Source organism: Dendrobates tinctorius, unplaced genomic scaffold, assembly GCF_039654945.1.
Source record: "Dendrobates tinctorius isolate UK_male_01 unplaced genomic scaffold, ASM3965494v1 ptg000046l, whole genome shotgun sequence".
In the NCBI taxonomy this organism is placed as follows: Eukaryota; Metazoa; Chordata; class Amphibia; order Anura; family Dendrobatidae; genus Dendrobates; species Dendrobates tinctorius.
This window is the reverse complement of record NW_027361714.1, coordinates 82,105,410-82,117,999: the sequence shown is the minus strand read 5'-3', so window position 1 is coordinate 82,117,999 and position 12,590 is coordinate 82,105,410. Positions and strand designations below refer to the sequence as shown.

At 44.7% G+C, this 12,590-nt stretch overlaps 1 protein-coding gene across 9 annotated transcripts in view; it reads right to left on the bottom strand.

Moving 5' to 3' along the window:
* Positions 1 to 12,590, bottom strand: part of SCML4 (Scm polycomb group protein like 4) — a 184,788-nt gene that overhangs the window by 76,397 nt on the left and 95,801 nt on the right. The window lies entirely within an intron of this gene.

Here is a 12,590-nt window from a genome sequence, read left to right as displayed (position 1 = left end):
CTTAATTTTTGCCAGCGATCTATGTACACCCCTGACAGCCACGTAATTAGCTCCAGACCAGCAGTTGGCTTTGCTGTGTTGTCGTTAATGCCCCAATCTGCAGCATTCTGGGTCACTGGGTGAGTTAGTGTCTAGCTCAACCCAGGGACAAATTTAATAAATTTAAGGAGGTGTCCACTGCTTTAACATTGATGACCTTTCCTTAGGATAGGTGATGAATGTCTGATCTGTGTGGTTGTGACACCTGGCGCCACCGCAGATCAGCTGTACTCGGTGACGGCGGGAACTGCTTGTCAGGATCCTGTCAGCGCTGGCGTGCAGCCTCCGCTGAGCAGGGACTCACCCGCACTGTAGGGGGCCCGGGGTCAGATACAGCAGGAAAGTACAGATACACAGGACCTGTGGACGCTGAAGTTTAGCAAGCAGTCACAGGACCTACGGTCGTGTGACTGCAAGGGGCGGGGCTTAGCGTCCTGCTTTCAGAGATGGCAGGACACTATACAGAAATACTCCAGAGTCAGGCAAAACGGAGGTCATACACAGAGATATCAGTAAAGTACCAGGGATCAGACAGAACGGATAGTCAGGGCCAAGCAGAAGTCAAAACCAAACAGACATAGAAGGTACCAAGCAGAATCCAAAGCAATATCCAGAGAACAGACCGAGTCATACACAGAGAATCAAGCAACCAGAACACAGCACAAACACACTCAGGGGTCACCACACTATGCCAAGGGCGAAAGTATAACTGATGGGGGATGGGAGCTTCCTGAGGCTATAAGAAGCTTTCCCAGAACCAATGAGAGGCCACCATAATAGGTCCCAGGTGTGCAGGTAAGAGTCTGCACTGACATCAAAACATTAACCCCAGAAGTGCCGTCACCCAGCACTGGTATCATGACACTGCTCAGGTACAGCACAGCTCCACCTACTGTATAGTGGCCAGGTACTGCACATTTGGTACCTATTCAAATAAAGGGGCGGATGTGCACAACCCAATTGTGGCCACTATACAGTAGATTGAGTGGTGCTGTGCAGTTCTCTAACTGAGCAGTTCTCTCCAGGACTGAGAACTGCTGACTTGCGGTGGTGCCAGTTGTCGCACCAACACCGATCAAGCATGATGACCTATCCTAAGGATAGGAGTACTGGAGGACTGGCCATTTTTAGTAGATGGACAATGACTTTAATTTTTTATTTATGTGGTGATATCATTAAAAGCTCGTTCACATGATTGATGATGCCAGAGAATCGGATCGATTATGGTAATGACATTGATCACACTCTGATCCGAGTTTGATCAGTGTCAGGTTACTGTGATCTGATTCTCTCGCATGAGATAACAGTATCACAGGTGTGGAGGAGACGGAGAATATACATTTTTCCATCTTCTCCACTCTCTGTGTCCGCTTAAATCAGACTGTAGTCCGATGTGTCACACACACCCATACACTTGTATAGGTGTGCGTGATCCGATTTTGGGAGCCACTTGCAGCATGGTGCAATTTTTTTCTTTTCAAAACCAAAAATGTCAGCAGGGTCACAGGGCATATGCGCAGTCATAGAATGCCTTATCTCCCAACTTTTATAGACAAGGAGGGACATGCTGTATATTGTAATTTTTTACCTTTTTAACTCCCTTAGTGTTCTCACCCACAAACTGTCCAGAAAAGGCTGAATAGAAGATACACTCCTATTTAATTGATTTGAATGTAGGCTGCTTTGGCTTGTGTGCCATGGCTGAGATTCAGTCCCAGTCCGGCCCAGTATATTGCCTATTATTCAGAGTCGTGGAAGAAAGTCTCCCCATTTATCCCAAAGTATAACCGAAGCTCAAACGTGTGCCTGCACACCAAACCAGTGAAACATGATCTGTGGATGTCATGGTGAAATGCGTGTGTGAATGGTCTGCTATGCCTCATTAGGCACATGTCAATAGAAAGAGGATTTGTTACAGTTGCCAAGGTAAAGTAGTCTAATTAAGGCAAAACTAATTTACTTGACTGTCTCCCATTAAGCAGATCTTTTCTTTATGTTAGTGAACATTTTGCTTATAACTATGTAAAAAAAATCATTCATTTAATCTAGATACCTACTGAGGTGTTTTTACATTGAATAATAAATGTTATTATGTTTTGTATTGCTTGTAAATACTTAGATTTTTTTAGCCTGGAATGTATAAACTTTATTAAATGGTATAAAATATAGTATAATCCAAAAAAATATACATACATTAACTAAACATGTAAGGTTACAGGCTGATAGAATTAAAATGTACATAAAAGGTCATCGTTCAGAGCAACACATATCTCAAGTAACTTATTAACATAGAATGCACACCCTTCCTGAATCACAATAGACAATCACTGATAAAAGTGGAAAAATAATATATAAAAAAGCTATTAGTTCAATAAACCCCTTGACGACCAATAACGTATATTTACTTTTGATGCTTTGATGCGGGCTCACACGCTGAATCTGCATCTTTCCCCACACATGATGACTGAATTAACCCCTTAATGACCAGAGGTACTTTTGGTATTGCAGTTTCATTTTTTGCTCCCCTTCTTCCCAGAGCCATAACTTTTTTATTTTTTGGTCAAAATGACCGTGTCAGGGCTTGTTTTTTGCGGGATGAGTTATAATTTTAAACAACACCATTGGTTTTACCATGTTGTGTAATAGAAAAGGGGAAAAAAAAAAATCCAAGTGCTGTGAAATTGCAAAAAAAAGTGCAATCCCACTTGTTTGGCTTTTTTACTAGGTTCACTAAATGCTAAAACTGACCTGCCATTATGATTCTGCACATCATTTTGCAAGTTCATAGACAGCAAACATGTCTATGTTCTTTTTTATTTGAGTGGTAAAAAAAAATTCCAAAGTTTGTAAAAAAAATAAAAAAGTTGCCATTTTCCGCGACCCGTAGCTTCTCCATTTTTTAGGATCTGGGGATGGGTGAGGGCTTATTTTTTGCATTCCGATCTGACATTTTTTATTGATACCATTTTGGTGTAGATACGATCTTCTGATGGCCCGTTATTGCATTTTATTGCAATGTTGCAGCGACCAAAAAACGTAATTCTGGCATTTTGATTTTATTTCTCACTACGCCGTTAACCAATTGGATTAATTCTTTTTATATATTGATAGAACAGGCGATTCTGAATGCGGCGATAGCAAACGTGTATATTTGATTATTTGATTTTTTTATTGTTTTATTTTGAATGGGGCAAAAGGGAGGTGATTTGAAATTTTTATATTTTTTGTATTTTTTTTAAAAACATTTATTTGGTTTTTACTTTTTACCTGCTTCAATAGTCTCCATGGGAAACTAGAAGCTGCACTTGTCCAACTGCCTCTGCTACAGCCCTGCTCTATGTAGCAGATATGCTCACTTGCTATGAGCGCCGACCACCAGGCGGCGCTCACAGTGATGAAGCAATGACAACCACAGGGGTCTCCTGCTGATGGGATGGGAGGTAATGCATCGCTTCCTGCTTGCATATTAAATGCCGCTATCAGCATTGGACAGTGGCATTAAACATGTTAACAGTCGCTGGTGAATCGTGATTCCACCCGTCGCTGTCCCGGGCACATGTCAGCTGATCAGATCAGCTGTCGTGTGCTGGAAAAGGTACGGGCTCATTGCCAGAACCTGCACCAAACAGGGGGAGGTGTCCAATGATGGACTCTGTCCATCATTGGACGCTAATGGGTTAATCAGCCATCAAGTGTTTATAACAGTTTATAACAGCTGTTAACCAGTTAAATGCCGCTATCAATCACTGACTGCAGCATTTACACATGCAGACAGGAAGTGGGTCATTGATCTCGCCCATCAGTGTCTCTGTCACGTGATCGCGGTGCACCAATGGGCTGTTAAAGTTTTGACAAAGAACACCTGTGTTACATTCAAAACGCATTACTTCATGTCCTCTTTTTGATGTACATCCCTCCCTGCATCAGATTTAAACCTCCGATGGATTTTCTTGCATGATATTAGCCATGGAATTCATCACTTTTTAATCTACTTTTTTACATTAATATGAAAGGAGGTGACAGGTCCCCTCAGTTGCGCACTCTCCTTCTCTGTGTGTATTATGCATGTGCTGTATTTGTTATGCCTTATATTGTATTGTGAATGTTCCCCTTTAAAGGCTGTGTATAGTTAGGGATAGTGAACAGTTAATTTGGGGGACTGTGCCAGCAGCAGCAGAAAGGCGTCAGGAAATTGCTGTCCCCAGTTAGTAGCTTGGACACGTTGGCCCAGGTCAGACAAATAATATGGACGGGGCGTTGCCAGACTTCCGGAGGGGACAGATCTATTGCCCTCGATCCAAGGACTTAAGGATTAAATGAATTCAACATGGGCCCCAGGACTCTAGAAGGGCCCCCCACTAAAGGGGCTTTAAGCGGCCAGATCCCAGAGAGTGGACTACTGTGAATCTTCGGCTGCTGCAGCTGCTATGGGTGCAGCTGTGGAGACTGTCAGGGAGAGAGCAGGAAGCCAGTGTTCTACTCTTTTCTTTCTATTTCATCCCTGCTCATTAAAAAGTTATTCCCTGTTGGACTACAGTTGCATTCTTGGACCCTAATACGCCTGGACTACCGTGGCAGGAGAGAGAAAAAGGTAAACTGTGGGAAAAGCTGTGTCAGTCCCGTATATTTATATACAAGGGGCCCGGGGTGCTCATTGACCGTTGGCTCAGTGGACTCTGCCCGTGGACTGTGCCTTTAACCCCTTAACCCCCAAGGGTGGTTTGCAAGTTCATGACAGGGCCAATTTTTACAATTCTGACCACTGTCCCTTTATGAGGTAATAACTCTGAAACGCTTGCATGGATCCCGGTGATTCTGACATTGTTTTCTCGTGACATATTGTACTTCATGTTAGTGGTAAAATTTAATTCATGTAACTTGTGTTTATTTGTGAAAAAAAAACAGAAATTTGGCAAAAATTTAGAAAATTTCGCAATTTTACAACTTTGAATTTTTATGCCCTTAAATCACAGAGATACGGCACACAAAAAACTTAAGTAACATTTCCCACATGTTTACATTACATCAGCACAATTTTGGAACCAATTTTTTTTTGTTAGAAGGTTATAAGGGTTAAAAGTTGACCAGCGATTTCTCATTTTTGCAACACCATTTTATTTTCACAGACCACATCACAGTTGAAGCCACTTTGAGGGGTCTATATGATAGAAAATACCCAAAAATGACAGCATTCTAAAAACTGCACCCCTTAAGGTGCTCAAAACCACATTCAAGAAGTTTATTAACCCTTCAGGTGCTTCACAGGAAATTTTTGAATATTTAAAAAAAATGAACATTTAACTTTTTTTCACAAAAAAAATATTCAGGTTCAATTTTTTTTATTTTACCAAGGGTAACAGGAGAAATTGGACTGCAAAAGTTATTGCGCAATTTGTCCTGAGTACGCTGATACCTGATATGTGGGGGGGAACCTGTTATGATTGAGTCACCGTAGGAGGCAAAAACAGAAATGCTAGCTAAGTCCAGAAAACCAGAGAGGTTGGCAGCTATCGGATTGCAGACCCCTGAACCTATCAACACAACTAGCAGTAGCCGTGGGGGGTTCCTACGATGCCCTAGACCCCTCGATCACAGCCGGAGAATTAAATAGCCTAAAGACAGAAAGGGAAATCTAAACTGCCCCAGAGCAGACCCCAAAGCAAAAGGAAGCCCCCCACATATAATGACAGTGAAGCAAGAAGAAAGAACACAACACAGACAGAAAGATAGACTGAGCAAAGACGGGGCCCAAGCTAACTAGATAGGAAAGGACAGGAAGGCTGCTGTCTGCAATCCGTGAAAAACCCTATGAAAATAAGAGCCAACAGACTGACAGTGAAAAAGGCCCTGAAGACGCTAGGCTTCAAAAAGCTATGTCAGTACTCAGGAATATTCTGAAGACAGAGCAACTGGCAAAAGGAGATTCAGCTCACCCCAGCAGAGAATGGCAGAATCCAGAAAAGCAAGGCAAACAAAAACAAAACACAAATGCTAAAAGGCAAAGCAGAAAACTTAGCTTTAGAGGAGCAGGAATCAGACTGGTTTCCTAGAAGTCCACAGAGAAATCACCCGCAGGGCAGAAGGGCGTCGGCAGCCTTATATCCAGTCCGTGACTCCACTCAGCCAGTCATCATCATTAGACTCAGGTGCCTGATAATCAGGCTCATTACCTTCCTTTACCAGAATAGGGAGTTCACCAGACCTCAGTGACGAAGGGGAAAATGAACTCACAACAGTACCTCCCCCTTGAGGAGGGGTCACCGAACCCTCAACCACGCCACCAGGGCGATCAGGGTGAGCCTGATGAAAGGCACGCACCAATCTTTTGGCATGAATATCAGAGGCAGAGACCCAGGAATTATCCTCCTGACCATAACCCTTCCACTTAACCAAATACTGGAGTCTCCGTCTAGCCAGACAGGAATCCAGTATTTTCTCTACCTCATATTCCATGTTACCTTCAACCAATACAGGGTCCGGAGGTGCCACCCCAGGAACAACTGGTTCAACAAACCTCTTCAACAAGGACTTATGGAACACATTATGGATTTTAAATGTGACCAGGAGAGCCAAACGAAAAGAGACCGGATTAATAATCTCAAAAATCTTGTAAGGTCCAATAAATCTAGGCTTAAACTTAGGAGAAACCACCTTCATAGCAATATTTTTTGATGATAACCACACCATATCACCAACCTTAAACTGGGGACCAATGGTCCTATGTCGATTGGAAAACCGCTGGGCCTTTTTCTGGGAGAGAGATAACTTATCCACCACTTGGTCCCAGATTTGGTGCATTCTCTCCACCACAGTGTCAACACCTGGGCAGGCAGAAGGCTCCACCTGCCCTGAAGAAAATCGAGGATGAAACCCAAAGTTACAAAAAAAAGGAGACATCAAAGTGGCAGAACTAGCTCTATTATTTAAAGCAAATTCGGCCAAGGGCAAAAATGAAACCCAATCATCCTGATCAGCGGAAAAAAAACATCTCAAATATGACTCCAAGGTCTGGTTTGTTCTCTCTGTCTGCCCATTGGTCTGAGGGTGAAAAGCAGAGGAGAAGGACAACTGAATTCCCAGCTTGGAACAGAAAGTCCGCCAAAATCTAGACACAAACTGAACTCCTCTGTCAGATACAATGTTCTCAGGAATCCCGTGCAAGCGAACCACCTGTTGCAAAAACAGGGGCACCAACTCAGAGGAAGACGGCAACTTAGGGAGTGGTACAAGATGAACCATCTTAGAGAACCTATCACAAATCACCCAAATAACAGTCATTCTTTGAGAGACCGGCATATCAGAGATGAAATCCATTGAAATATGGGTCCATGGCCTCCTGGGGACCGGCAAAGGCATCAACAACCCACTAGAGCGAGAACAAGATTTAGACCGGGAGCAAGTCCCACAGGACTGCACAAAATTCCTGAAATCATGAGACAAGGTGGGCCACCAAAAAGAGCGACTCACCAGATCTCTAGTACCAAAAATACCTGGATGACCAGCCAATGCAGAGCAATGAACTTCAGATATCACTCTCTTCTTCCACTGGTCAGGAACATACAACTTTCCACTGGGACAACGCTCAGGTTTGTCCTCCTGGAACTCTTGCAGAGCAAGTCTCAAATCAGGCGAGATGGCAGAAAGAACTACCCCTTCGCCTAAGATGGTAGCAGGCTTGGTCACCACAGGAGAATCAGCAAAGAAGCTCCTAGAGAGGGCGTCTGCCTTGACATTCTTAGTTCCAGGAAGAAAAGAGACCACAAAATCAAAATGTGTAAAAAACAAGGCCCACCTAGCCTGTCTAGGGTTCAAGCGTTTAGCCGACTCTAGGTAAATCAAATTCTTGTGGTCAGTGAGGACCACAACTTGATGTTTAGCTCCCTCCAACCAATGTCTCCACTCCTCAAATGCCCATTTCATGGCCAACAGTTCCCGATTCCCCACATCATAGTTACGTTCAGATGGAGAGAACTTTCGGGAAAAGAAAGCACAGGGATTCATTTTAGATGTTACAGGATCCTTTTGGGACAAAACAGCTCCTGTACCAATCTCAGAAGCATCCACCTCTACCTGGAACGGGAGTGAGACATCAGGTTGCCGCAAAACCGGGGCGGAGGTAAATCTTCGCTTCAGCTCCTGAAAGGAAGCAACAGCCTCCGGAGACCAATTCAACACATCAGCACCCTTCTCAGTCAGATCAGTCAATGGCTTGGCAATACTAGAAAATTTTGCTATAAATTTCCGATAAAAATTAGCAAAACCCAAAAACTTCTGGAGGGCCTTCAAAGAAGCGGGCTGAACCCAATCATAAATGGCCTGTACCTTGGCCGGGTCCATTTCAATAGTTAATGGAGACAAAATAAATCCCAAAAATGAAATCCTCTGTACTCCAAAATGGCATTTCGATCCTTTGACATACAGGGAATTCTCCCTCAAGATCTGGAACACAGTCCGAATATGTTCCACATGAGAATCCCAATCCTTGGAGAAGATCAAAATATCATCCAGATAGATAATCAAAAATTTATCGACAAAGTCTCGGAAAATATCGTTCATGAAGCACTGGAAGACAGAAGGGGCATTAGTGAGCCCAAAAGGCATCACCAGGTACTCAAAATGTCCCTCCGGAGTATTAAACGCCGTCTTCCATTCATCCCCCTGCTTAATGCGGATAAGATTATACGCCCCCCTTGGTAAACCAGCAAACACCTCTAACTCTAGAGAATAGATCCGAAATCAGGGGTAACGGATACTGATATTTAATAGTAATTTTGTTGAGGGCACGATAATCAATACAAGGCCTTAAAGAACCATCCTTTTTGGCTACAAAAAAAAAAACGGCACCTAAGGGTGAAGAGGATGGTCTAATATGACCCTTCTCCAACGCCTCCTTAATATAGGACCGCATAGCCTTGTGCTCGGGTACAGATAAATTGAAGAGCCGACCCTTGGGAAATTTACACCCCAGGCTCAGTTCAATTGAACAGTCATAACTCCTATGAGGAGGCAAGGACGCAGACTCATTCTCACTAAATACATCATAAAAGTTCGCCAAATAGTCAGGAACATCATGCGACTGAGGAGAGGTGGAAAAAAACGGAGCCTCACTACAGGCACACCGACAACCCCAACTCACCACAGACACAGATTTCCAATCCAAGACTGGATTATGAATTTGCAACCAGGGAAACCCCAGAACAACGGCATCATGCAGACCATGTAACACCAAAAATCTGCAATTTTCTTGATGGTCTGGGGCGACCCGCATGACCACCTGGGTCCAAAACTGAGGTTTATTTTTAGCCAAAGGAGTAGCATCAATCCCCCTCAAAGGGATAGGCGTCTGCAGAGGTGTCATCAGAAATCCACAACGTTTAGCAAAATCCAAGTCCATTAGGTTTAGCGCTGCTCCCGAATCCACAAAAGCCTTGCCGGAAAATGTGGACAGGGAGCAGATCAGAGTAATTGCCAGAAGAAACTTAGGTTGAACACCACCAACAGAAAACGTGTGTGCAAAGCGTTTCTCTCGTTTAGGACAAACAGAAATAATATGCGAGGCATCTCCGCAGAAAAAACACAGCTTATTACTAGAGTTGAGCGACTTTTGGTTTTTTATGGTCGAGTTTCGTTTCGTGAAACCCGACTTTTCCAAAAGTCGGATCGAGCAAGATCGGCCGATTATAGGGAAAAGTCGGGGTCGTCCCGAAACACGAAACCCAATGTAAGTCAATGGGGAATAAAAGTCGGCAGTGAGAGGAGGACAGGAAACACACCTACAGTGCTCATTTGAATGCCAAAAGCATCAATTCTTCTTACTTAAGCTGGTCAACCTTAATTAACTTCATAATACAAGTTACGCACTGAAAAATGGGGGTTATTTGGCTAAAGTTGTGGGGGGGTAGGGCTGGCTCCAGGTTTTCATGTGCCCTGGGTGAAAGAGCGCCCCTTTAACACATACCACAACTCATCATGCTCCGATACGGCTGAGAAATAGCGGTATAGTACAATGAAAAATACTTAGCTTTTTACATCTCATGACGAGGCCCATCTATTTCTCCATACAGAATCATTGGTCCCATATAATGTTTGAAACAGTATATGATGCGCTCCACATAATGCTACAGTATATGTTGGTCCCCATGGATGAAGCTCCACTGTCTTTTGGGCCCAAATAATGCTCCAAACATAATGGGCCCCATTTCTACTGCTCTAGTGTATAATAGGCCCTGTAAATGCTGCTCCAGTGTCTGATGTCCACCTTTGGAATGTTCCAGTGTATGGTGGGCCCCAGCTATCATTCTCCAGAGTATAGTGCTCCCCAAAAATTGCTGTCCCAACATTGAAAACAATCAAATAAGTCTCCTCGCTAGGGAATCCCTGTACTAGTCTGGACTCCTCGTCGTCCCCATCTTCCATCTCACTGCACAGTATTTCAACCTTGCAAGTGCTGTGATCCTGAGCAAGCAGGGGGGGCCCACTCGTTGGCGACGGCACTGGCACAGGGCCCCTGATAGTACGGTGGTGTGTCTGATGGCGGGTGGGCCGAACCTGCACTTTCATCTGCAGCTTCCTCTTTGTCACCGTGTAAGATCAATAAGGAATAAATTCTTGGACTTTAAGTGCGCTGCCAGACAGATTCCAGAACCACACAAGGTTAAAAAAGTTAACCCTTTAATCCCTACGCGTCAGGGGTTGACACAACCCCTGAAGAAGCGTTATGCTTCGAAACGCGTAGGGATTAAAGGGTTAACTTTTTTAACCTTGTGTGGTTATGGAATCTGTCTGGCAGCGCACTTAAAGTCCAAGAATTTATTCCTTATTGATCTGTGGTGCGGTTCCGCTGTGGACCGTTGGACGTGCAGCAGGCTGACATACTATACAGGCTTTACTTTCTCTTTGAGAAGGTGAGTATAATACTTTTAGTATTTGTACATTTTACCCGGATAAGACCCTATTGCGCTCTTGTTTCAACCTTTTAGTGAATACAATCACCGTGTAAGATGGAACTGTATATTTGAAGGGTAACCTGAGTTTCATCAGGGTCAGATTCAGGCCGTGTAGCGTGCGAGGGGAATGTAGTGGTCTGGGTCATTGTACCAGCAGATTCATCGAGCAGTGGCTGGGCATCAGTGCACTTGTGTCGCCCCCAGGAGTACAGTCGCCACAGTGGCATTACCTTCCTCTTAGGGAGTGTGATGTCATGCTTGGGAGCAACGAAGGATCTCTCTAGCAGGTTAACTGATTGGGCGGCGTTATTCCCACGAGTCATGACCCTCCAAACAGCGTTCATGAAGGCAAAGTGTTTGTTTTACGTGGGCAGTATGGTTGCAAAGCTGAACCTTAAAGGAATGTCCAGAAGGGCACCACCAGGAGTGGAGCCTACGGCGTAATTTGACTCAACACGGGCAACCTCAACCATGCCAGCTACAGAACAGATGCACACATTGCAAGCTTAATTCCGTTAACGAACGAGACTCCGTCATGCCCCGCGGTCCGAGTCTGGCTTACTAGAGGGACACGTGAGGCTCTGGCACATGAGATTGGCCAATAACTGGTGTGTCATGCCCTTACATGTCCGTGGCTGCATGTGCGCTACACTGAAAAGGCCAGCGTTTGTCGCTTACAGGTGCAGATAACCCGCTGAACAACGTTAGTGATGGGGATCACTGATTACAATTATTACTCGCGAACGATGATTTCCCAGTAAGTGCAGGTCAACCGCAGTTCCGGAATTAGGCCTAACCGTCATTCCTGAAAAAATGAAAAACTTACGTGTGCAAACCACAGGTGCTGTAGCTTGCTTAACAGCTCGCCAGCCGTTCTCACGCCCAGTATGGATTACACGTGATTGCACAAAGGTGAGAAAGGGTACCGTATCCCCGGATAACATGTATGGATAGCGTACACATTCAAAAGATATGTCTATACATCAGGAGGCAGGCTCAGACGGTGTTAGGCCCAGTATGGCTTGCAAGTGATTGCACAAAGGTGAGAAAGGGTACCGTATCCCCAGATAACATGTATGGATAGCGTACACATTCAAAAGATATGTCTATACATCAGGAGGCAGGCTCAGACGGTGTTAGGCCCAGTATGGCTTGCAAGTGATTGCACAAAGGTGAGAAAGGGTACCGTATCCCCGGATAACATGTATGGATAGTGTACACATTCAAAAGATATGTCTATACATCAGGAGGCAGGCTCAGACGGTGTCAGGCACAGTATGGATTTGACGGCCCAGACTACACAGCGGAGGAGCAGGGAGAGGTAAAGATTGCAAATGCTGGGGCCCTGCCCAAGCAAGGGGGGCCCACTCGTGGGCGTCGGTACTGGCACTGGGCTCCTCATAGTACGGCGGTGTGTCTGACGGCGGGTGTGCACCACCACCGTCAGACACTTGATTGCACTATGAGGGACCCTGTGCCAGTGCCCAGGCCCAAGAGTCGTGCGCTAGGTGGTGACCCCGGCCATGGGGAGGGAGGCAGCACAGTTAGGGAGTTTTAGAAAGTGGCATATGTTGATGTTGGACATTCAGCTGATGCAAAAGGCGA